This window comes from Lagopus leucura, unplaced genomic scaffold (assembly GCF_019238085.1).
Source record: "Lagopus leucura isolate 7727_CA_CO unplaced genomic scaffold, USGS_WTPT01 Super-Scaffold_100008, whole genome shotgun sequence".
NCBI classification, from domain to species: Eukaryota; Metazoa; Chordata; class Aves; order Galliformes; family Phasianidae; genus Lagopus; species Lagopus leucura.
The window spans coordinates 6,611,254-6,635,451 of NW_024962265.1; the positions used below are offsets into that span (position 1 = coordinate 6,611,254).

Here is a 24,198-nt window from a genome sequence, read left to right on the forward strand (position 1 = left end):
TTTTGGTTCTATTTTAATTCAAGTTTTCTGACACAGCTTTATTTTGGGTATAGCTTTAATGACATAAGCACATCCCTGTTGTTTATTTAATTGTCCACCAGACAAATCACAGTTTCACTGCATTTACCAAAAGATGCAGTGTTTTGAAAGCCTTTAGCTTATTCTGCTTAGCTTTCAGCTTCACCCCTTCTGATCAACTGCATTAACTTTACATCAGATTTTGATGAGAAATCTTCACTTCCTTAATTAGATTTATGTTTGCATTACAATGCTACTCTTCCATCCATGGTGAAGAAGGATTATAACCTTAACCATACACAGAAAAATAGTATGCTGCTGTTCTGTTATTCCCAGGGGGAAAAAGAAAACAAAGCAGATTATACAGATATCTTACATTTTTTGCAAATCTTTTTTCCTTCTTTTTAAGCATCCACCTGAGGGAAGGAGGATAATATATTTGGAACTAATCATAAATATCAAAAGCAGAAAAGCCACTCTATAAGCCATTTGGGGCACCATCCCTGCAGGCATTCAAGGCCAGGCTGGATGTGGCTCTGGGCAGCCTGGTCTGGTAGTTGGCAACCCTGCTCATGGCAGGGGGGTTGAAACTAGATGATCACTGTGGTCCTTTTCAACCCAGGCCATTCTATGATTCTTTGATATGATTCAATGTTTGATGTTAAGAACATACAAATTCTCACTGACTTTCATTAGCTTTTATCAATGTAAAACAGCAATGGTGCCAGTTCAGTATCTTCTTTTAGTGCTCTTAAAGGTTGGGAAGAATTACAACACAGTTAATTATGTAGATGGAATCAAGACATTTAAGCAATAATCCATGCTCCTTATCTTGTAATAGGTGCAGTGCACAGAGCAGGATGCTTTTTTCCAAGGCTTTGCGTCATGCATGCCTTCATTGCATTGGTACACCTCTTTGGTCAATGCATATTCTTGAATTAATCATTTCAAATCATTTCTGATAAACATTTTTCTCCCATTACAAAGCTACTATCATTCCAGCAAGTTATTGAGAAAAATGCAGCATTAGTACATTATATTTGTTCTTTAAGCCACTAACAAGAATTGAAAGCAAGTCTTTCTCTGAAACAGAATTATTTTTACAAATGTGAGCTTTCTTCCCTTCTGACCTAAAGATCTGAAGTTTAAGAAACAAACAAAAAAACTGGATTATATTCTCTTTAGACAAAAAGTTTATTTGATTGGAAAAAAAAGTGATTAAAAGAGAACCAATATTTAATAATGAAAATGGCTGAGGGCAATAAATAAAATAATTTGGATCCCACAAGCCCTGAGCAGAGCTTTACAAAGAGACCCCAACAGTTTCTTTCTACCTCTTCCCCTTCCTCTTTTTGCATCCTGCTTAATTGCTTTCAATATTTGTGTTTTGAACATTTAAGTCTATTTCATGTACGTTAACAATAAAACTGTAATTCTGCTAATTGATCAAGTCCCATCACTTGAAGTATAAATTCTAATCCTTAATTAATCTGCAAACCAAGGCCTCTTTTCATTCATCTTGCATAAATTGCTCTCCTTCTTTCCTAGTCTTCACAACTGAGAATTTCATTTGTTGATGTTTTCCCCTGTAAGCTCATTAGCAGACTCTTTCCCTCTGCCACTGGTTAGGTTTTGTACTTGGATGGAATGGCTTTCAATGCTGCCAGGCAACAATTGCAGCAATCGTATGGATGGAACTGAACGTGCTTTTCAGTTTACTGCGATTTTGTTAATAACAAATACTCAGATAAATAGCAAGGGTTAAAAAAAAGTTACAGATCTCCAAAGAGGTAACATACTTGATACACATTTCCTTTATTTACTGAGCAAACATACAAAGAAGCACATGATCTCCTCCAGAGAGCCAAAGAAGCACATGAGAGCGTCACAGGGACTGAAGGAGACTGCAGAATCACTGCCTCCCTGCTTGTCTTGCGCACAGGAGACCAGCTGGCAACGACACAGGAAAGCACAGACTCAAAGACTTCCTTCTGCCTGCCTCAGTGGTTCCATCTTCTATGGTAATGGGTAATAAGTCTTCAGAACCAAAGGGAACCAAGAACAGACTATTAAAGAACTTCAAACAGCACTGCGAAAGCCCAAAGGGCACTGGAGAGAAGTGCTGGGACACGACCAGCAATCACCTTTCAGAAACCAGAGCCTTACTGGGGCAGCTGGCAGACATCCTCCACCTCAGCCCAGAAGGATGAGCCAAAACCTGCATAACTGTCCATGTCAGCCAAACCTACAACAGTCCTGTGCTGAGGAACACCCATCATCTCTTTTACCTCCACTGGCAGACACAGACACACAGTGGAAATCTGCTTGAAACATCTGCTTTAACACGCATGCAGGCTTTAACAGACCAGACAGGGCCTTGCAGAACCTCATGTTACATTACCACTTATTGACTCTGGTGGTGGAGAGAAAGCTGAAGTTGTAAATCGCTGACATAACCATCAGCTTTGAAATGCAACTGAAACCAGCTTTAAGATTTCTGTCTTATGACTAATTCTCTTTATCCAGGCATCTGTTAGATCTAAGAAGTCATAACAAGCTTCCATTTCCAAACTTGCTTTTACCCAAGGTAGTCCTGCCTTGAAAGGCTACAAAGGCTCTTCACAATCTGCACACAAATATATTCATGCATGGCTAGGGGGAACTTCTGCACATTCAAAGCTTGCAGTCTGTGGGTGCAGTGTTTTAGAACAGAGCAAGGGACAGCCTCAAAATAATCCCATGCTTCCATTATTCACTTCAGCTTAAAAGGATTCAAGACGACACCAGGGAAAAAATATCAGTGTTGATTTGTATTCCAGGACTATGCTAAATGCTTAAATGAATGATTAAATGCTAAAATCAAAATGATTTAAGGACACATCTTGACTGAAGTGTTTGTAGCTTTTTCTATGATTCCAGCTGCACTCCGCAGAAGGGTTGCTGTAATACAAGCATTCTATTTGCTTAACAGGCAGGTAAGATGCACTAATTGTTGCATACGATACTTATTCAAACTCTTTATTACAGCACTGAAAATGATTCAGTTCCAGTGTTCAAAGCAAATACATTTTCAGCAGCTATTCATAGAAAAGTTGCTCTAAAACAAGTGAAGACAAAGCAAGTTTGCAAAATCACTGCTGCAAAACTGATTTTAATTACTTAAAGACAATCACTTGGAGCAGGTTGGATGCACGTTGGCAACAGATCAAGTTTATTTAAAAAAAGTAATTATCATCTAAAGTTAACAATTTGACTTTTCTTGGTTACTATTCCAGTTGTTTTAAAACTAGTACACAACTTTCTCTGTGTATGTATTTCTAATTTTAAATAAAAAGTTTCAATCTGCCAATTTAAGAGACCTATCCCCACACACACATTCACTCTAGAACAGGCCCTTTGTCAATCCTGAACATACAGTCAATGTTTGCATCTCAGATCCCCATCAGAGGATCCTGGTCAGGACTCACTTCTGTATCACAAGGTTGGCAGGATGCCTACACAGCAAGGTAAGGCATGAACAGCAGCTGTTTCCATACTCCATTTGGCTCCCAGTTAAAGAGCAGAGCAGGGGAGACCACAGCAGTGATGAGTGCCCACAACGAGATGCATGTAGAATTTGCTGCTGGAGCCATCACCTCCAAAATGTCTTCTTAAAAACTTTTATGCTCAGTAGAAAGTCTTCAGGCTCTGGTTATCTGTGTTATTTCCTCCTCAGGGACACAGAGAAGCATTCTTCAAAAGGCACACTACTCAGTGCACAAACCTTTACCTTTTCTTCTTGCTACAGCTCAGCAACCTGCATCTGAATGACTGCTGCTTAGGTACAGACTGGCCCCTTTCCTGCCCAACTTCTCCTCTCACTTTTACTGGCAAGGACAGAAACCACCTGGCTTTCTAGCTCGGATAGCAGAAGCTGCTCTAACCTCCCCACAGCAGCTACCACCCACTTTCCCTTCTCTTTTCATACCTTGCAGCTCTCAGGGCTGGCACAAGATGCTGCCACGTTACCCAAAAGCCAAAGATGAGGGCAGCACATTACCAGATTTGGGAATTTTCAGTGTCTGGAACAGTCTGGCATACAGATGTGGAACCACCTAATAATGTGGGCCTGTTTGCTAAAAGCACAGACCAAACATCAGATTATGTGCTTATGTGTACACGTCAGGATAAAAGGAGGCAGAGATGGTCAAAAAGATACCACTGCATAAATGGTTGCAGAAGCTTCCAGGGCAAACATAGGAGCACAGGGGGAACATGCCAGAGGCCTGCAAAGCACAGCGGAGAGCCACGGCAGGTTTGTTGTGATGAGGGACAGGATAACAGCACTGTAACAGAGAAACCTGAACTGCTTTAACTGGGTCCTTCTCCTTATAAAATAGTTATAAAAAGAAATGTGAGATTACAGGACCAGCTGAAACTGGAGTGCTAATAAAACACAGGAAACCATTGATCTCAACAAGAGTCATTTACTGCACGCATACAGAGTGCTGGGTCTGCAGGGCTGAAATATCCCTTTTTAAATAAATTAAAAGAAAAAAGCAACCATGTGCAGTACCTTGGGAAAGTGCAAACATCAGCACAGCAATTGGAGAGAACCCACATAGTGCAGTGGCCATAGGTTTGCTGGAATCATGGAGACAGAAGATAAAACTTTTTCTGCCAAAACACCAGAACGACCCCTCTAAAAAGCTTTTCACGACCTGCCAAAGTAACTCGGACAACATCATACCATATCCAAAAATGTAGGAAACATACGGAGTGCAGAGAAAAGCTCGGAAGCAGATATAATTTTTTTTTCCACATCACTGACTGTGCTGCTGAGATCTTTTTACCCTGAAGTATCACTAAAAGATCAGCCAGTAGCCAAAAAGCAAATCAAGAACACAAAAGGAGAGACGAAATGCACTTAAGATGTACAATTGATGCTGGCACATCTCAGCCTCAGGAAAAGAAAACCAACTGAACAGATACTTGCCAGAGGATTTTGTAAATACAGATTGATGCTCACGTACCTCTCAGTATTGCATGTGGTTGCAAAGATTTGCCATCTCGTGAGACCATATTCATACACCCCAAGTTTCAAACTTATACAAGTTTTTGCCAGAAACAGTCAGTCAGACATTCTCCTTTATTTCCTCAGATGCTGAAAGCTATGATCTCTTCCATACTCTATCATGTCCAAATTTTGCTGGCTTTTGAAATGATCCACACTTTCTATTTAAAGCTTGAGCCGGAATGGATGCTTAATTCATTTCACAAAGAGTTTGGTTTACGTCTTCCTTTATGAAAGATTTAAGTCATCTAGCTGAAAAGCAGTGTCTTTTTACCCTGAGCAGCTACTCCAGCAGCAATGAAGTAAATAATATGAAACAAAAACAAGGGAAAGAACCAAAGCGTTCTGTAACAAACACAGAAGAGGGTTTGGATTTGTTTTCACGAAGTTCAAACACATGAAGTTTTATGGCTTAATTAAAAAGAGTACAAAATGGTTGAGAGAAGGAAGGCTTCCATTAAAAAGATCTGAACTGGTTCAGCAGTCATTTGAGCTCTGTCTGAGCTCATTTTTTGCCTGGTCACAGTAGCAGATTGCTTCAGCAGCAAAGCAAAAGTTTAGAAAACATAGGATCGAGCTGATGCTAGATGAGAGGGCAAGAGGCAAAGCAGAGGTCATCTCTAAAATAATTACCAGCACTGTATTACAGTCTGCCACAAGACAGCTTTTCCCATTTTTAAAGCTGCAATTATAAACAACACTTACAAGGAAATTTAATTTGAATGGTGAGCAAGGAAATGAAAAAGTGGGCTGGAAAAAAATGATGGATTTTCCTGTGACTCAAGGAGCAGCCCTAGGAAGTCCCTGCTCTCAGAGAATTCCACTTACTGGTCATTGGGATTCTCTATCTGCAGGGAGTAGGCTTTCAAGACACTGTTTCCCCTCCCTCCTTTTGCTGGTCATTACCAGAGGCTGCTATCCTCTGCTATAAATGTTCCTGTGAGACATGGAGAGAGCTGTAAGGCAGCTCAGGACAGCTAACATGCAGTGGACTTCAGCTACTTTAAGAATCTGGGACTCACTCTGGTTTAGGGTGGAGTCATCCTTCATCTGCACTTTTCAGATAGCAAAGTAATAATTTGATGGTGAAAAGATGCTCCTAAAATGCTTTCTTGCTGCAATGACTCCAGCAAAAAAGCAGAGCTAGGAAACTGACAGCATCTGCAATTTACTAGAAATGGCCAACTAGCTGCAGCCAGCCAGAGCAGTGCGTGGGCAAGGATGCTTGAGCTGTGGCCATCAGCATCCACACTGCTGAAAGGCATCCTGAGCACAATTCCTTGGAAAAAGGCCACCACAACCACAGAACATCACCCTGCAAAAGGACAACTGGAAGAAGCTGTGTGTGCCAGCTCACGCTGAGCCCATAGCTGAAGGCAAGTCTGCACCCAAAACGTCAGCCAGGGCCTCAACTCACACTCAGGGAGCCAGGCTTGAAACAGGGTGTGGATGCTGCCACTGCATCCTTCCTTTGTGCACTGTGGGGTTGTGTCCAGGGATCCCCATTAAGGTGGCACAGCTGACATCGCAAATACATGGATATCACAGCCCTGGATCCAGAGGGACACAGCACTCTGGAACTGAAGCTCCACTCCTGCGGCACACCGTCATTCTGACAAGGAGCTAACAAAATGTCCTTTCATCTCAGGCAGCTCAGCCAGGACCCTTTTGACAGCTTAACATTTCATCTGCAGATCTCTGCCTAATCAGCTCAGCATTAGGATCTGCAGTTAAACCTCATTTGCTGGAGCTGAAGATTAGAGATAAGAAATGGGCGATTCGAGAACAAAAAGTAAACAAAGACAATAAGAGCTCTAATTTCCTTCCTCATTAATTCCTCATTGCAACTGCTCTCAAAGGACAATCACCTGACAGTATTTATATCAACTGAGTTTCTGAGGGCAGGTCAGGCAGGTATCATTCTCCAAAAAAGCAACTCAGAACTACAAACACCTTATACAAGGTGAGAGCAGGGAGATTCATTCCTCAAGTAACACAAGCTGCTGTCTGCTCTGGGCAGCCCAGCTGCCCAACACTGGCTCAGACAGCTTAAATCCTGACTTACTGGGTTGAGGAGTCCTTGCCCATTGTGGGTAACTTTTTGCAAGGCAGAAGTTGTCCTGAACAGGAATTTTCCTCTCCAAAGACTCTGCAGAGGGCAGCCACATACTGCAGTCACTCAGGTAGACAAAGCCAACAGGAATCCTACCACATATTTCCTGTGTTGTATATCCAAAGGCAACTTTGAATATGGATCGGCTTGATACAGGTGAGCCTTTAGGATAGCAGCACAAACACACACGTGTAGGGAACCAGGTAAGCTGAGTAAGCAAGATTTCTTTGCATAAAGGTACTTGCTAGCAGTTTTTCCACAGCTCCACTGTGGGATGGAAATGGAAACGTTTTTGCTAACAGATAATAATGACTTAGGCAAGTTTCTCTAGTTTGTATTTATTATGTGGGCTAGAGGCCAGATAGAACATTTACTTCATTAAAGTTTTATTGAAAGTAAGAAGTGGTATGTTCCTAACAGCCCTCCATTTTCCCCAGTAGAACACGGCCCTTTGCCTTCCTTTAATATACTAACATAAAAGAAAATTACAAAAATATACCCATGCAGCTCCCTGCAAGATCCAAATAAAAAACTACTGCTAAAACAAAAAATTAAATTCATCATTCAACATAGCATCCACACAGAAAAAAAAAAAATAATAACACGCAGGAAAAATAGGCAAGGGAAAAGCTACATTAAAAAAGTGAAATTTGGAATAAAAAAGCAAAGGCAGGAAATAGGGCAAAAACCAACAAGATCCTTACACTCCTCAAGTTGGCCAAACACATCAAGCCTTGTTATGTTTGTTTTTCATGCATTACTCACCAGGCGTGTTCATGCACTGGGAAGGACACCAGCTAAAACATGTGGTTAGCGGCCAGCAGAGATAACACAGATAGAAGACACACAGGTCTGCAGCAGCTTTCCTTGCCAACTATTTCCTATTTAAGCAAAGATTGATTTTACATGATGTGACAAAGCCAATGATCCAAAGAAACCACTGCACCATGCAGCCCTTTACTGTAATGCACACTGTGAACGTATCCTCACTGCGGGCTTACTGAGTCTCAGACTCGCTTAAGTTTCCATTTCATGCAAAAGCAAGCTGTGTTTTTCTGTGGCATAACCCTGCTGCATGTTGAACTCAACGGCTGCTCTTTCAGCTCAGAGCCCTGCAATTAGCTTACAAACACATAACAGTTTGAAATAACGAGGTTACTCTCAGCTCTAGTTTTTCAAGACTGCTCAATACACCTCACTGAATTACAGGAATTGTTCATTTGGTTACACTCAGCTTCTAGAAGGAAGTGATACGTAAGCACTGCACTTTTACCATGGTAAAGGAACGAGGGGGCAGACTTATATGGGGTTTTCTCCTCCATCTTCAGCTTCACCGAGTTTTGGTATGGTTCATTGGTCTGACAGTGAGAATGAAAGCGCAGCCAGCGCTCCCCACTGCAGCTACCCACAGAATGACAGTTTAAATCGTGCTGAAGGAAATCAGTGTGGTCTGCTTCCACAACAGGCTTCTACAAAGGTAGCAACCATGTTGTAACGCATTCAGACACATGGAAAGAATGCTGCTCTGATATGAGAGATGAAGCAACCATGAAGGCAACACCTGAGGGTCTGCACATTGACTGCATGAGAACTGGATGACAACAGGGATTTCCTTATGCAGCACAGAAGAGTCCAAGCTCGTGATTCTGGTGCAGAAGGCTCATGCAACTTATCTCACACAGATCAGCTAGAAAGCTTACAGCTCCAGCTCACAGTGCAAGTTCAAACAGATAAACCTCAAAGACTTTTTTTTTTCTTGAATTCTCTCATTTCCTTTTCTTTCCAGTCTACTATAACAACCTGGTATCATAATCTGATCCACTTTTTTCCCCTCCGTAAAGAAATTGGGTCAAAATTTATCAAATAATGATGAAGAAAAGATCAAATCTAAGGTGCCAGAATGCCCATGTTCCATCTGAAAGAAGATGTTTGAAGATCTCTGAGAAGAGAGATCTCTGGCATCTGTAGCACATTTGGAAAAATAAAAATTAAAAAAAAAACATCCCAATCTCTTCCAGCTTTAAGTACAAAGAACTTATAGAGAAAAGCAAACACGCCATTGTCACATTGGACATAATTAAAATCCACTAACATCCCCTCTCTGCTCTCACTACATGCTGCCTCAGCGACCTCCATTCATATCCTTGCAAGAAGCACTTTGGGTCATTTTACAGACTTTGTCATTTGGCTGCATAACTGACACCTATATTCCAATATAGGTGGATATATATATATATATATCCAATATATATTCCTATATCCACTTTTAAAAAGTTAAATTTTAGCAAACTGCCTTATACTGGGTAATGCTAAAGGTTCAGCTCTCCTGCAATAAGAATAGCCCCAGGCTTAGTTACTCAGCTGAGCACAAGTTATATCACTAAAAGTCTTTACTCCTGGCAATGCCTGATTTGCCTTTACATCTCTTGCTTATTTTGTTCATGCCTAGAACAGACCAGGCAGAGACCCACCTGCAGTCCAACATCATTACCTGGCTCTGGAAGACATACACAGCCCTGTACCAAAGCACTCAGCTCTGCTCTGCACTTCATGCCCTGCCTGTGAAAGGCAATGAGGAGTCAAGTAGGGTGCTGGGAGGAGAAGCTCAGTGACACCACCAGCAACAACTGCAAGGCAGACTTTCTCTTCATTGATATTTAGTGCACATGCATGTACACCTCAGCTGGTTTCCAACCAGCCTTTAGTTCTGAAGTTAGAGCGCTTAGGCTGACCACACTACTTGAGCAGTATGAACTCAGAACAGCAAAGTGATTCCATATATAAGATATACTTTATAAGATATACTTCAAGTTCTAGCTTCAATTATAAACCCTAAGCAAAGAAAAAGGGCATTTCAGATGTGCTGTTCTACTCCCCTTCCATTAAGGGCTTCAAAGGAACAGCACTTAAATCTAGTCTAAGCTTTAAATGTCCCAAACTGTAACGATTCAAGCTTTTAAGCTTCCAACCATCCATCCACTTCTCATTCAACAGCTGGTTTACAGAAATATTTTTAAATTGTTTTTAAGATCACTGTAGGACCTTCTGATTGTCCAGCATGCTCTATCACCTGTTTACCTCAGGTTTTCCCTCAGCTGAATGCTGGCTATTTCACATTCAAACGAACCACAGGCACCAGAGCAAACATGAGATTGTTAAAGCAAAGGAATCTGGTTCAAACATCATCCAGGAGAGAAAACCCATTATAGTATGGAAAGCTAATAAAAGTTTGGTTTGCTTTTTTAATTAACTATGTTTAGAAATAAGAAATAATCATTAAGGAAGTCCAAACTGCTTAAACGCATACAGGAGCAACAAAAAAAAATCCTCGTCTCTTCATTTTCACCATAGATGCAAATGCTTTGACCAAAACGTGGTGCAGTGAGTCAAAGTGCTTTCCAAATGCTTCAGAAAAGGGGAAAATCCCCAGTGCTGTTACAATAGCACACGGCTGTCACTCAACATACAGACACTGACATTGCAACAAGAAATGCTCATCCTTTGGCTCAGCCTAAATTCTAATGAAATTCCACACTTGACCAAGATAGGAGGAAAACTGCAGTGTAGCTCAACTGTAGCTGATGACATCCCACCAAAGAATGGCAACCACTTGTCTCTGAGTCAGCTACATTTCCACATTTAGTGCAGTTGCTTCAGGTGATTCACACGCACAGCCTGGGAGGTGAGTGCGGAATCTTAGCAGGATTCTGTTGCAGCTTTTCAAGATGAAGCCCGATTTGCCTGGTGTTCCTCATTTGAGCTTCACTTATTTGGAAATATAATTTAAACTCCAATTTGTCTTAAGGAATTTCCTGAGAAGCAACAAATGTAATAAAGGTAACAACAGAGGCACAGAACCATCAGGTAAGGAAATGACCATGGTCTAACCAGATCCTGTTTTCACCTCACAGCAGTTTCTTAAGCTGCCAACTTACCTAAAGGCCTTTAAGGGAAGATGATTTCTATACTGGTGCAGTAAGCTCCTGCTTGAAATACAAAGTTTAACGTGTTTATGTTATCTTTTCATTCACATTGTTTGCAATATTCCATCCTGTTTGTTTTTTCGTCTTGGTTCAAAGTCCTGACTTAAAATTCTATCCTTTGCTAATTAGTTATAGCTGTAATCAAATCATTTCAGCCTTTGCTTCCCAATTAGTAAAAAAGGACAACAATAAATATTTATCTCATCAAATACATTTGTTTACCCTGACAGTTTGATTTTCAAATACGCAATGACTCTACAGAATTCTAAGCAGAAATTACCTAGTTTCATATCCTGCTATGACCGAGTTACAAGCCAGGTGGACGAGGGAAGGGCTGTCAACATAGGCTACCTAGACTACAGCAAAACCTCTGGCACTGCCTCTCGTGGTATTCTCCTGGAGAAGCTGGCAGCTTGCACAGGTACACTCTTTGCTGGGCAAAGAACTGGCTGGAGGGCTGTGCCCAGAGAGTGGTGGTGAATGGAATTAAATCCAGCTAGCAACTGGTCATGAGTGCTGTTCCCCAGGAGTCGTAGTGGAGCCTGTTCTCTTCAGTATCTTTATTGATGACCTGGATGAGGGCATCGAGTACACCCTCACTAAGTTTGCAGATGACACCAACTTTGAAGGAAGTGTCAATCTGCCTGAGGGTAAGAAGACCCTACAGATCTGGATCTGGACAGGCTGCATTGCTGGGCTGAGGCCAATGGGATGAAGTTCAACAAGACCAAGTGCTGGGTCCTGCACTGTGGCCACAACAACCCTAGGCAACGCTACAGGCTTGGGGCAGAGCGGCTGGGAGACTGTAAAGGACCCAGGGCTGTTAGCTGATGCTCACCTAAACATGAGCCAGCAGCATGTCCAGGTGGCCAAGCAGACCAGTGGTATCCTGGCTTGTACCAAAAACAACGTAGCCAACAGGAAGCAATCATCCCTCTGTATTCAACTCTGGCAGAGCACAACTCCTATGAGAAGCAGTTGAGAGAACTGAGATTATTTAGTCTGGAGAAGAAGAGGCCCAAGTAAAACCTTACTGCTCACTACAACTGCCTTAAGGGAGGCTGTGGTGAGGTGGGGGTCAGCCCCTGCTCCCAGGTAACAGTGACAGGATGAGAGGGAATGGTCTCCAGTTGTGCCAGGGGAGCTTCAGGTTGGATATTTGGAAGAACTTCTCTGAAGGAGTAGTCGGGCAATGGAACAGCTGCCCAGAGAAGTGGTGGCATCACTGACCCTGGAGGCACTCAAGAAACGTGTAGATGTGGTACTAAGGAGCATAGTTTAGTGGCAGTGTTGGTGGGAGGTAGATGGTTGGACTAGATGATCTTAGAGGTCTTTTCCAACCTTTATGATTCCATGATTCTAGGTTAACTACACTAAATAATTATCATAATTTTTTGTACATGCCTTGATGAGCTTTCACATCCCCCCCTTTCTGAGGGATACCAATTCTTACTCCGCACTTCTAAGCTTGCCATTTTGCAAAACATGATATCCAAGAAGTTGTTTGTAGCATCTTACCTCTGCTGGATTTTTGAAAGAGGACTAATAATTGATTATAGAGCCTGAAGAATCTGAATGGTTGTATTTTAAAGTAAAGCAATCTTTCCAGTCCCCTTCCTGGAGGAACAGGATCCAACAGGAAGGAGAGTAGAGCTCCTTATTTCATTGCTTTTATAATAATGACTTATCTTTCTTATTCAACGTTTCATTGATTAAATATGTATAATCTATCCTGCCCAACTTCATGGAACTCTAAACATCTTCATTTCGATAGAAAACTACATCAGTGGCTGTTCTAGCAGTCAATTAATCTTCTTCCCATTAAAAATGAAAAGAATAACAACAAAAAAACAACAACAAAAAAAACCAAACCACTAAATATCCTAAAACAAGGGACTTCATTAATTCAATTCCAGTCAATAATGGAAGGAATAAGCCCTTTTAAAGCACATAGTCCTTCACCTTAAAGTTCACTACCAAACCACCCTTGCCTTCCAGTGCACATTACAGTTCATTACAATTGCAGCCCTCTGCCTGTATGCTACCAGATATGGCAGTCAAAGGAATTAAGCATTAAAACAGAGACATCCAAAGATACAGTGAAACACAGACAGGTAAAATAAGTGACAGCATTGTCCTTTGGCAGCTAGAGCTTTTTTTCTTGCATAACTCTGAAGGAGGAAAAAGTTCTACTGAAAGCTGGTACTGGGACAATTAAGAATTTTACACGGCAGACACTCAGAGACTAATGGCACAGCATTGCAGTATCTGGTGGAAAGCTACATACCTCACAGAGCTGACCTCAGCCTCAGTGTCACAGAGACAGGAACCCTCCTGTGGCCGATGCCATCTGTAGTCACGCTGTGCCAGCAACATCATGGCAGTTTTGAAGAAAGGAAATAAAATGACTTCGCTGCAGGACACCATGGCAGTGGATTAGGAAGAGATCAGATACATTTGAATTGTAATTCAGGCAGAAAATTTAGCTATGTATGTGGACCACTGCTATAGCATCCAAGGGGCCTCCCAAGACTTAAAACCTTCCCTTTCTTTTAAAGTTCTTTGCCTTCAAAAAGTTATCACTGGCCAGACCAATCTTTGACTGCACCTACAACTGACCTCTATTATTTAAGGAATCAACTATAACACTGCACAATGAAAGTGACATCTGTGGCAGAGATTTTCAAGAGAGAAGTTTTGCTTTAGGGCTCTTTCAGTCCTATTTTCCTAGACAATAAGATTTGCTGTATCTACCAGTGTTTCTCCTCTTTGCTATTACTTCCAGCAGATACTGGGAAGTGGATTACATTTGAGTAAAGAAACATGTTTTCTTCTATCTGTCAATCCTGTTAGTTCCCTGGAAGCAGATAATAGGTTAAGTAGATGACATTTTAATACTTCTGCAGAGAAGAGTGGACCTTAACTAGCTAGAAAGTACACAGATTCCTGTAAGGCAGCTTGAAGAGTAGAAAATTACTCACGTAATGCAATAAGCATGAGCAATAAAGCAGTTTATATAGATACTAAAGTCTGTAACTGAACTAGTGACAAAAAAGTAACATGCTTCATCTTTTTGCATTTCTAATCAGCATTTCCTCACTCTCTTCCTTATTTGAACTGCTCCTTGTGGCTGAGACTGTCTCTTTAGATGTGACTGAACAGTGCTGAGCTGACAGGACCAAGAACTCAATCTTCCTCAAAAAGAGGGTGTTTTGATAGAATGATGTCTGTAATGCATTTCAGCCTTTTAAACCAAAAGAGACTGATTGGTGTGGACATTCACATCTGCAATCTTCATATTACATTTCAAGGCTAGCTTTCCAGTTGCTGGAACTTCAGAACATCTTTGTACAGCTTTTCAATGTAACATGATATCAGCCCAAGAAATAATGTTTGCTGCTCTTCAGATACCTAACATTTCTCACATATTACAGCTAAATTTACAGCTAGAATTAATTTCCCAGAAAAAAGAAATAACGTACTCATATTCACTCATATTTTACAAATATGTTTGTAAATATGACTTGTTTTCTTGTACTTGGAAGATGACATGGGTAAATGAAGAAAACAATGGACATGCTTAGACTGTCTTTGGAGAGTTAGCTGCACTAACAGAACCACACAGCCAGGGCTTTCCTTCAGAACACACACAACTCCCTGTGCCCGACACAGGTCAGTGTGTCCTTGTGCAGCTGTGTGTGACAAAAAGTACTCATAGGAGAGTCACAGAGCAAGCAAACCAGGCTGCCTACCAGTCACTTACAAAGTCATCTCTTCGGCTTGCAAAGCCTACTGCCAGCACAACCAGGAAGTCAGTTACAATGCACAATGCTCTGATTTGCTTCTTTGTATTACACAAAAGTACTTCTGAGACTTGGAAAAAAAGGAAAAAAAAATGGATTACTTTTCAAAATAGCCCCAAAATCCCTCTTTTCCCTTTCTCCCCTCTCCCCCCCCAAAAAAAAACCACGCCACTACTCCTTTCCTGCCCTTTTCTCCATTATTTAAAAAGTGAAAATAAAAAACTTAGCTATGAATTTTTGCCAGACTACTTTCAGTGGCAATGTGCCACACATTATGCAAGTTGAACTGTATACTGACCATACATTACAGCTTGCATTACATGACATAGCTAAGCTTCAAGAACAAACAGCCTAGGAGAGTTGGATGAAAAATAAATCATAACAAAAGACTACCATAACCCAATCAAACTCCTTCATATCCTCTCCAGAAATAAACCCCAATATCCTAGTGGATTCAGACGAAAATTGGCTCTTTCTCTACAAAGAGGCAAGCACCGAGCTGCATCTCAGCAAGTCTGGGAAGAGGCAGCCTGGTTCATTCTTCCATGAATGGCAGCAAGGAGCTCAGCTATGGCAGCAAGCCTGAAGGACACAACAGCAACACAGCGGGATAGATAGCCCATCATCTTTTTCCCTGATGATACCTGCAAGGAAACTGAGGTAGCAGGGATGTCCTTCATAGGAAACAACGAAGCAGGGAACATATTTAAAGGACTGCTCAGCAACTCATCCTGCCAGTAAGAAGAAAATTTCCTTTGGCTCAAACTAAATTCCTTGCTCTCCAGGAGTATCAAACAGCAAAGCTTCTCCTTTATTTGCATTAACATGCAAAGCAACTGAAGACCATGCATTTGGATCCGGATCTTTAAGTGCTCTGCTCAGCAAGAGGTGCTCTTCATGCATCTGACAGCTGAACTCCAGCCCTTCTGAAATCTTTATAGCTTGTTTAGAAGCACCCAGCACAGCCATTGGCCTAGATTAGGAGTGCATTTACGCACACATGAACAATCTTGACCCAGTTCTTGTCACATTGTGTCCAACACTGGGAGCTGTGAACTCCATTTTATTATTAGCATGAGAACAAAGGCCTGTGTAAATACATGAGGTGTTATGAACGGCCATTCACTGCACATATGAGGAATGAAATGGAAAGAATCATTCCATTATTTGCCATCATCATCCTCGAAGACCCACAGAAGGCCATCGCTATAGAAATACATCTGGCTGGCAGTGTTTGGTTCTGATTCAGAGCAGATGCCACTGGACTCTGAGAGTTAGCTAGCACCAGCTGGCACAGGCACAGTAACAGAACGTCGTTCTAGCACAGGCGGGAGAACTCTCAACATTCAAGTACACAAAAACAGCTTAATGTGGGTTTTGCTTTACGGTTTCAAGACTCAGTTTCCCTCCCAACAATGTACTACGCTGCAAAGCAGAAGGACGACTTCAACCAGTGCCAAACATGAGGGCATTTTCTCCTCCAAAAGCCTTTACAGGTTGTAGCTTTCTTGCTTACAGGATAGATGACTAATTCCTGGCTGAGGGATAAAACTAAGACCCACCCCACCACAAGAAACAGCAAGGCTGTTGTTGTCCAGGTCATTAAAGCACTTTGCATAGCAGAAGCACATTTCGTGCTTGATCATCCTAACGATAGTTCTCCACAGGATTCTTAATGAAGTTCTAAATGTCATGGGCTGAGACCTGCTAGAAGACACCACACAGGTTTTACATTTTATCCTGCAAGCACGTACACTGCCTGAACTTTCAGTTTAAGTGCAAAAAAGAAGGAAACAGATCACACCTGAAGGAAACAAATTTGTTCCTAGCAGACTGAGCTATTCCTCTCTTTGAGAAGCCCAAAAGGCAAACTTCTAGCTTTGTGTTGCCAGAGAAATTTTTAAAATGTAAGCAAATCCAGAAGTTTTGCTCATTGGATAAATAACAGTGCCTTATTTAGTCTGACTGCATTTGTGCTCCTTGCTCTCCTCATCAAACCAGCATCCTCATCTCATCAAAGTAAGCTGATGACTTGCTAAAGGCTCGGTTAATTCCAAGCTAGACTGTATCTATACCAGAACTCAAACTGCACCAAGCCAAAACATACCCTGCCCTGATAGCCTTAGATCCAGGACAAAAGAATAGCAGTAAATACTAAGCTGAAATGCGTCCACTGGACTGTATCATATTTTTAAATCACAAGCGTCCCAAAATCTCTGTGGCTTGTTCCTTGATAGACATAACTTGGAAACACTGATTTCTCACCTGTGATTTTCCTACCCTTCACCACATGAAACATAAACTAAACACAAAGCAGACTGCAAGCTCAAAATATGTTCTGAAACTAAACATAAGACAGTGAGAGATTGCAATTCCAACCGCCAACAAAGCCTTAGTTCAAACTTCTGTATTCCCAGTGCCATGAAACACAAGCAGGTACCCTGTAATGTTTTCAGGTTCTGTGGAAAGAAGGAAATGCCTTTCCTCACAGATATTAGTGCTGCCTCCTCACAGAATCCCCACGAGAACTCTGCCACAAGAGAATTACCCCCACTGCCCCCTGCTGCACACAACCCTTGGCACTAAGATCAGCTAGGTGTGTGACTGCACAGAACAGAGAAGCAGCAGGACCTACAGAAAGTACCTTTAGAGAGGGTCAGGAGCCTGGTCTCTCATGCTAGGATCTGCACTCACATCATCTAACCGAGCCAAAGGGGCCACAGAGAAGCAGCCATGGTCTCATCAGCACCTTCCTGGCTCTGCAGGGCTCCCACTTCTCTTCTGTTGGCTCTTGCTCACCCGCAATGAGCTGAAGGAGCACCCCAGAAATCCAGCCAGAGACATGTCCGAGAAAACCATGCCCATCATTTAAAGGAAGATGTAGAAAGGAGAAGAAAAATGTTTCTGTTTTCTCTCTCCTGTATGTGCTGAATGTCCTTGTTTAAAGACTCATCAGTACAAAAAACTCCTCTTTGCCATGACCTAACAACAAGCAATATGCATGCTGGTAGTGGCCAACTGCTTCTTCAACCAACCTCTCTGTTCAGGTTATACAACCAGTTCTCTTTCTAGAGATGAACCTTTCTGTCGTCTTGCTTTAGAAATAAACATTAAAGCCTCAATTTCCATGCTCTGCAGGTACATTAACAAAAAAAAAAAAAAAAAATTCAGGCCTTCCACCATCATCTTAAGCTTCAAACCATACAAGCACTGATACTCAAGAACATGCAAGCTATGGCCAAACCAGAATAAACTTTTGACTAGTCAGTGAACTGAAGAAGTATTAAGCACTTCTTTTTTTTTTTTCCACAGAACCATAGAGTCACCAAGGTTGGCAAAGACCTCCAAGATCATCCAGTCCAACCATCCACCTGTCACCAATATTGCCCACTGAACTACGACCCTTAGCAGAACATTTAAACATTTCCTGAACACCTTCAGGAACGATGACTCCACCTCCCTGTGGTAGAGGGATGATCGTTCTTTCAGAGAAGTTTTTCCAAACATCCAAGCTGAATCTCCCCTGGTGCAACTTGAGGCCATTCCCTCTAGTCCTACAGCTTGTTACTCAGGAAGAGATGCTAACGCTCACCTCACCTTAACCTCCAGGTCTTCTTCCTTTGCAGTCTTCCAGGCACTTTGCCCCAAGCCTGTAGCGTTGCCCAGGGTTGTTGTGGCCAAAGTGCAGGACCCAGCACTTGGTCTTGTTGAGCCCATTGGCCTCAGCCCAGCTATCCAGCCTGTCCAGATCCCTTTGTAGGGCGTTCCTATCCTCAGGCAGATCAACACTTCCTTCCAAGGTGTAACCTGCAACCTTACTGAGTGTGCACTCAATGCCCTCATTCAGGTCATTGATAAAGAGAATGAACAAGACAGGCCTCAGTACAACCCCTGGAGAACCCCACTCAAGACCAGCTGTCAGCTGGATTTAACTCCATTCATCACCACTCTCTGGGCCCAGCCATCCAGCCAGTTCTTTACTCAACAGAGTGTACCTGTGCAACCCATGGGCTTCTCTCTGACGTTAGACAATACGTGGAGTTTACTCTTTAATGCTTGCTTTTTCCAAAAATGTCAGAATAGTACCAGCTGGGAAGTGTGTCTGACATGCTCTTCTTTTTGTACTTATGACATGAAAACAGACAGATCCAAAGTTGTACTGTATCAAACTGTCAGATATAAAAATGAATCAAAGATTTTGTAAAGCTGAGCACTGAAGCTTACTGTCTTTAAAACTAACACAGTGCCAGACAATTTAGAGTCAGACAAACATATTTAGTATGGTTACATGCATACAAAGATAACATAGTTCTGTTCAATTAAATCATGTTTTGAAGCTTTGTTGGATCCAAACATCTATCAAGGCCAATTACTGGTTTTGCAGTTCCATTCTTCTTCCCACAACTTTTAAGCAAGAATCCTTGCTTTTCTCTCTACCAGTTTTCTTTTGCTCCAATTTTTAGGTGGTTTTTCTTTCCTTACTAACATTATGTTACATTATGTAACATAACTGATGTTTAGATGTGGCGTTGAGAAACAGAACTGTTTTTGATTAGCACACATAGCACTGTGTAAAAATTCAGTGAATTTTCCCCCGCACACCCTGATCCGCTCACTCAGTCTATCTCAAGCCTGGCTGTTACACTATGTGACTCTGTCAAACAATCTGCCACTTCAGCAAATGCACTGACCGTAACTACCACACAGATCAGCTTGTAAAGAAGAGGCATGTGCATGTGTGAATAACGAAAGATGTCCAAACAGCAGCTGCCATGCAGTTCATCACTTACCTAGTAGCACAGTGTTACTGTAGGACAGCTCAACACAGCTACTCTCAAAACCCTCCTGTGCTCATGATTCAGAGAAACTTCTTAATTTTGAAGAGAGAAAAAAAGGTGCCAAGACTGAAAAAGAATGAAGATTTTAAACCAAGGGATATAAGGTCTGTAGCAGAAGGGGGAGAGCAAATGGGAGAATATTTAGATCTGATTATAAGTGGATCCCCACTTCAACCCTAATTTTCAGGGAAAACCAGCCTAACACTGTAATTACTCATGCTTAATGACACTTAAATGCTGGAGATAAAATAGCAACATTACTCATGGCATTTTGGACCCTGAAAAATACAAGTGACACTTCACCTGCCAAAATCATCCTGGCAAAACGCCACTGACATCAGTGGAGCTTCACTAACCATGAAATTGGCTCATAGTTGCTTTAAGACAATGAAAGCTTTGTTTTAGGAGATATAGGGTATTCGTGTTGTTCTTAATAAAGCCCAGCAAACAATCACTTACTGTTAGTGAGCAAATGCCACTGACAATAAGCAAGCAGCTACCACATTCGTTGTATACACTGCCCATATATTGCTGGGAAAACAGCCATCAATAAGGGAAGAGATTCTCAATTTGTATCAGGAGGAGATTGCTTCTCCGGTTGCCCAAAAGAGCCACAAGTTATTTCCACTTTTAAAATGTTCTTCTATGCTCCTACCTCCCTGCCAAGCCAAAGAAAGTTAAATATCCTGATCAGTGCTGCAGGATTTAGTCCACACATATCTACATATTTAGTCCCACAGTGCAGAACAGACTGCTGCCAGAGTTATTCAATAACACGCCTGCCACAAACTACACACAACCACACTGTGCTCATTCAAAAGACTTCTTCTGCATTTTGATACATTTTTGTTGGACTCCACAAATTCTTAATGAAAAACAAAAGTTCACACGTTCCTATCACCTAATAGAATCACTGAACTATCTGAATTGGAAGGAAACCTTAAAGGTCATCTAATCCACCTCTGCTGCAATGAACAGGGACTCCTACAGCTAGACCAGGAGTTCAGAGCCGAATGTCCCCAGGGATGGGGTGTCCACCAGCTCTGTGGGCAACCTGCTCCAGAGCATCACTGCCCATCACATTGTAAAAGACTTTTTCCCTGTATCCACTCTAAACCTCCCTTCTTTTAGCATGAAACCATTTCCCCTTTTCCTGCCACAACAAACCCTGCTAATGACATTGTCCCCTTCGCTCTTACAGCCTCCCAGGTGTCCTATAAGTGTGCCCTGAACTTGCAGAACCAGCTCCAACCAAGACAGTACGCAGCATTGACATACAGCTCAGTGAGTTCCGGCATTAAAAAAAAAAAGTCAAACAGAAGAAGGAAACAAATAATTAAGTCACAGAGACCTGTGTACACCCCTTACTCATGTGAGCACCCAAGTTCACAGAATCACAGAACTGCAGGGGCTAGAAGGGATGCGTGGAGATGGAGTCCAACCTCCCTGCTAAAGCAGGCTCCCTATAGCAGATCTCACAGGAAGGCATCCAGATGGCTCTCGAATATCTCCAGAGGAGATTCCACAACCTCTCTGGGCAGCCTGTTCTCCTCGATGTGCAGCCAGTTGCACCATTGCAACCCAATGCAGAGGAAGATCTGGACTCGCAACACACAGGAGGGTTGAAACCCCGACTGAGCCACAGAATGGGCGCACAGAGCAAGCGGAGCCTGCTCTCGCTCCGAAGTAAAGATGGGTTCGGATGCACACTTTGCACAGAGAAGTTCAGCTGCGCTCGCTGCCCTGAGCTCTGTGCCATCCCAGCCCCACGCAGCCCCGGACGCTCGGGCGGCCGCCCCCAGGCCACGGGCTCCTCTTGGAGAGGACAAAAGTTGTTTCACGGAGGAAACCTTTCCACCAGACCAAAACCAGGAGGAAATTTGCCATCACGGGCAAAACCGCCGTCTGCTCGGACAGGAGCTCTCCCGTCTCTCTGCCCCCCTAAGAACGACGGGCATCTCCTATTCCCGCGATCCCGATCACACCTACGGGCGGGCAGACGGGGCTCCGCGGCAGCGCCTCCCCCAGCCCAGCCAGCCCGCCTTTGTGTGCCGGCAGACGCTGCACCTACCTCGCCGGGGCGGCTCTCCGCGGGGAACGAGGAGAAAAAGACCCCGAGACGGGAGGAGGGAACGAAAGAGGCCGCGCGGTACCCGCCCGCTCGCCCAGTGCCGGCGCGGCCCCAACACACGCGCGGCTCCGTCCCGGCCCCGCCTGAGCGAGCAGCGGGGCGGGCCGGGGCGAGGCGGGCCGGGGGCGGGTCTGCCGCTGAGTCACCGCCGGGGCGGCCCCGACCCCCAGCCCCGCGTTGTCTTTGTTGTCAGGAGCTGGGGGAAGAGGAGCGGGGGGGAAACTGCGAAAGAAAGGGGGAAAAAGCGATGAGAGAAAGAGAGAGAGAAGGGAGGGGACGGGCTGCCCGCGGGGCCGCAGTCTATCCCGAGGCGGGCGCGGAGCGCTGTGCTGCCTCCATCCGCGCTGAGCGCAGCGGGACGGGCTGCTGTAAGCGCGGGGCTCCTGGTCTCATCGCAGGTGGTTCCCAAACGTGCCGAGGGCGTTAGGCCGTCGACTGAGCTCGTCTACCTGCGAGTGACTCCTCTTTTTCTTCCTATTGGAAGAGGAGCCTCTGTTTTTAGCTCCTGCGTCTGTATTTCTGCTCTCTTTGTCCAAATCTGCTGAAGCTTCGCTTTGTCCCACAGAATCACAGAATGGCCAGGGTTGGAAGGGACCTCCAACCCCCCTGCCATATGCAGGGCCACCAGCCTCCACATTCAATACCAGACCAGGCTGCCCAGGGCCCCATCCAACCTGGCCTTGAACACCTCCAGGGACGGGGCATCCAAACCTCTCTGGGCAGACTGTTCCAGCACCTCACCACTCTCTCTGTAAAGAACTGCCCCCTGACATCCAACCTGAATCTTCCCTCCTTCAACTTAAAACCATTTCCCCTTGTCCTGTAGTTATCTACCCTTTCAAAGAGTTGATTCCCCTCCTGTTTGTAGGCTCCCTTTAGGTACTGAAAGGCTGCAATGAGGTCACCCCACAGCCTTCTTTTCTCCAGGCTGAACAAGCCCAGCTCCCTCAGCCTGTCTTCATAGGGGAGGTGCTCCAACCTTCTGATCATCTTTGTGGCTTTCCTCTGGACCCTCTCCTTTGATTTTCCCACTAGAGAGGAATTAGGATCCCCACTCTGTAAGCAGACACATCCAGGCATTACCCAGGTCCAGAAAACAGGCTCAGATTGCTCTGCAGTTCATCCCTATGGTGCTCTGTGCCCCACAGTCTGTTTCATTGCAATAAGTGACAGAAACAGGACGGAGTCTGCAACATAGCACAGTGTGTGGATGTTTAGAGTATGAACCAAAAAAAAATGACCTTTTGGGATGAAATGTATGTTTATATATTGCTGTACGTACTTGGATTAAATCAGCTTCTTTTGTATATTTATCACCAGGATTATTTTGAGTTTCTTCAGAGCAGATGCCTTGCGTCATGGCACAGTGACAGAAGCATCTTGAATCATCCCAGTGATGGAAAGCTGCTGGGCCCGTCAGACTGCAGCTTGAGGAGCTGAGTAATGCTCAGCAGCCAATGTCATGGGCTCTCCAAAAACCCCAGCCGCAAGAAGCAAGTCTCTGTCGGAGGGATATTGGGCACTCAGCAGGTGGTGCTGTTTCCACTGGGTCTGTCCTAAATAATCCACTGCCCCTGCACGTCCAAGGGAAATTAGTGAGTAGGGAGAAGTGTCTTCTGTGGGGAAAGGCTGAAATCATGAGTGCTGGCATGTATTAAAAGACTACTCAGGTCTTTGTGTGCAGCTGTTCTATCACTGGGGAAAAAAAGGCAACCACAAAGTACCTGTGTGAAACGTGGCAAATGGATGAAAACCAGAATGTGTGTGTTGCTGCTCTCAGTTCTGATGCCTTTTAAGTCTGTTGTCAAGTGCCAACTTATGCAATCAGAGCTATGCTGAGGAAATGTTTTGAAGTGCAACATGATCCCCAAAAAGTCAATATCAGCACTGCAAGCTGGGCAGCTATTTGTCTTGTCCATGTCCACAGTTTTGAGCCCTGACTGTGACCTGTCTCATACCTCAGGTGAGTATTTCATCACAAGAGTGAAGGTAGGTGTGAGGTACATTTCTTCCTGTATGTAGATCCCATGGTTACTATAGAGAGAAGAACCTCATAAAAATTGATTATTTTTAATTAAATGCAGTAAAGTGATGTGCCTAGACAGATGAGACAGTACAGTATTGAATATTGAGTTCCCTCTTCTGTACACTATCCTTCTCTTAGAAACATGCAAGGAAGGTGTATTACCAGACACATGCAAACAGTGAAGAAAAAAATGAACAGCAAAGGCAGCTGGAATGCTAGATTTCCCTATCTTT

At 43.3% G+C, this 24,198-nt stretch overlaps 1 protein-coding gene across 2 annotated transcripts in view; it reads right to left on the bottom strand.

Annotated features, from left to right (window-relative positions):
• FAM107B (family with sequence similarity 107 member B) overlaps positions 1 to 22,006 on the bottom strand; it is a 61,286-nt gene extending 39,280 nt beyond the window's left edge. Inside the window, exons 1-2 of one of the 2 annotated variants that reach the window (XM_042872807.1) lie at positions 21,880 to 21,922; positions 19,761 to 19,874 (exon numbers count right to left, since the gene is read on the bottom strand). The gene's annotated coding sequence lies outside the window, so the exon portion shown is untranslated. Of the gene's footprint in view, positions 1 to 19,760; positions 19,875 to 21,879 lie in introns of both variants that reach the window. The other variant, XM_042872810.1, reaches the window with a different exon arrangement.
• Positions 22,007 to 24,198: the final 2,192 nt, after the last annotated feature.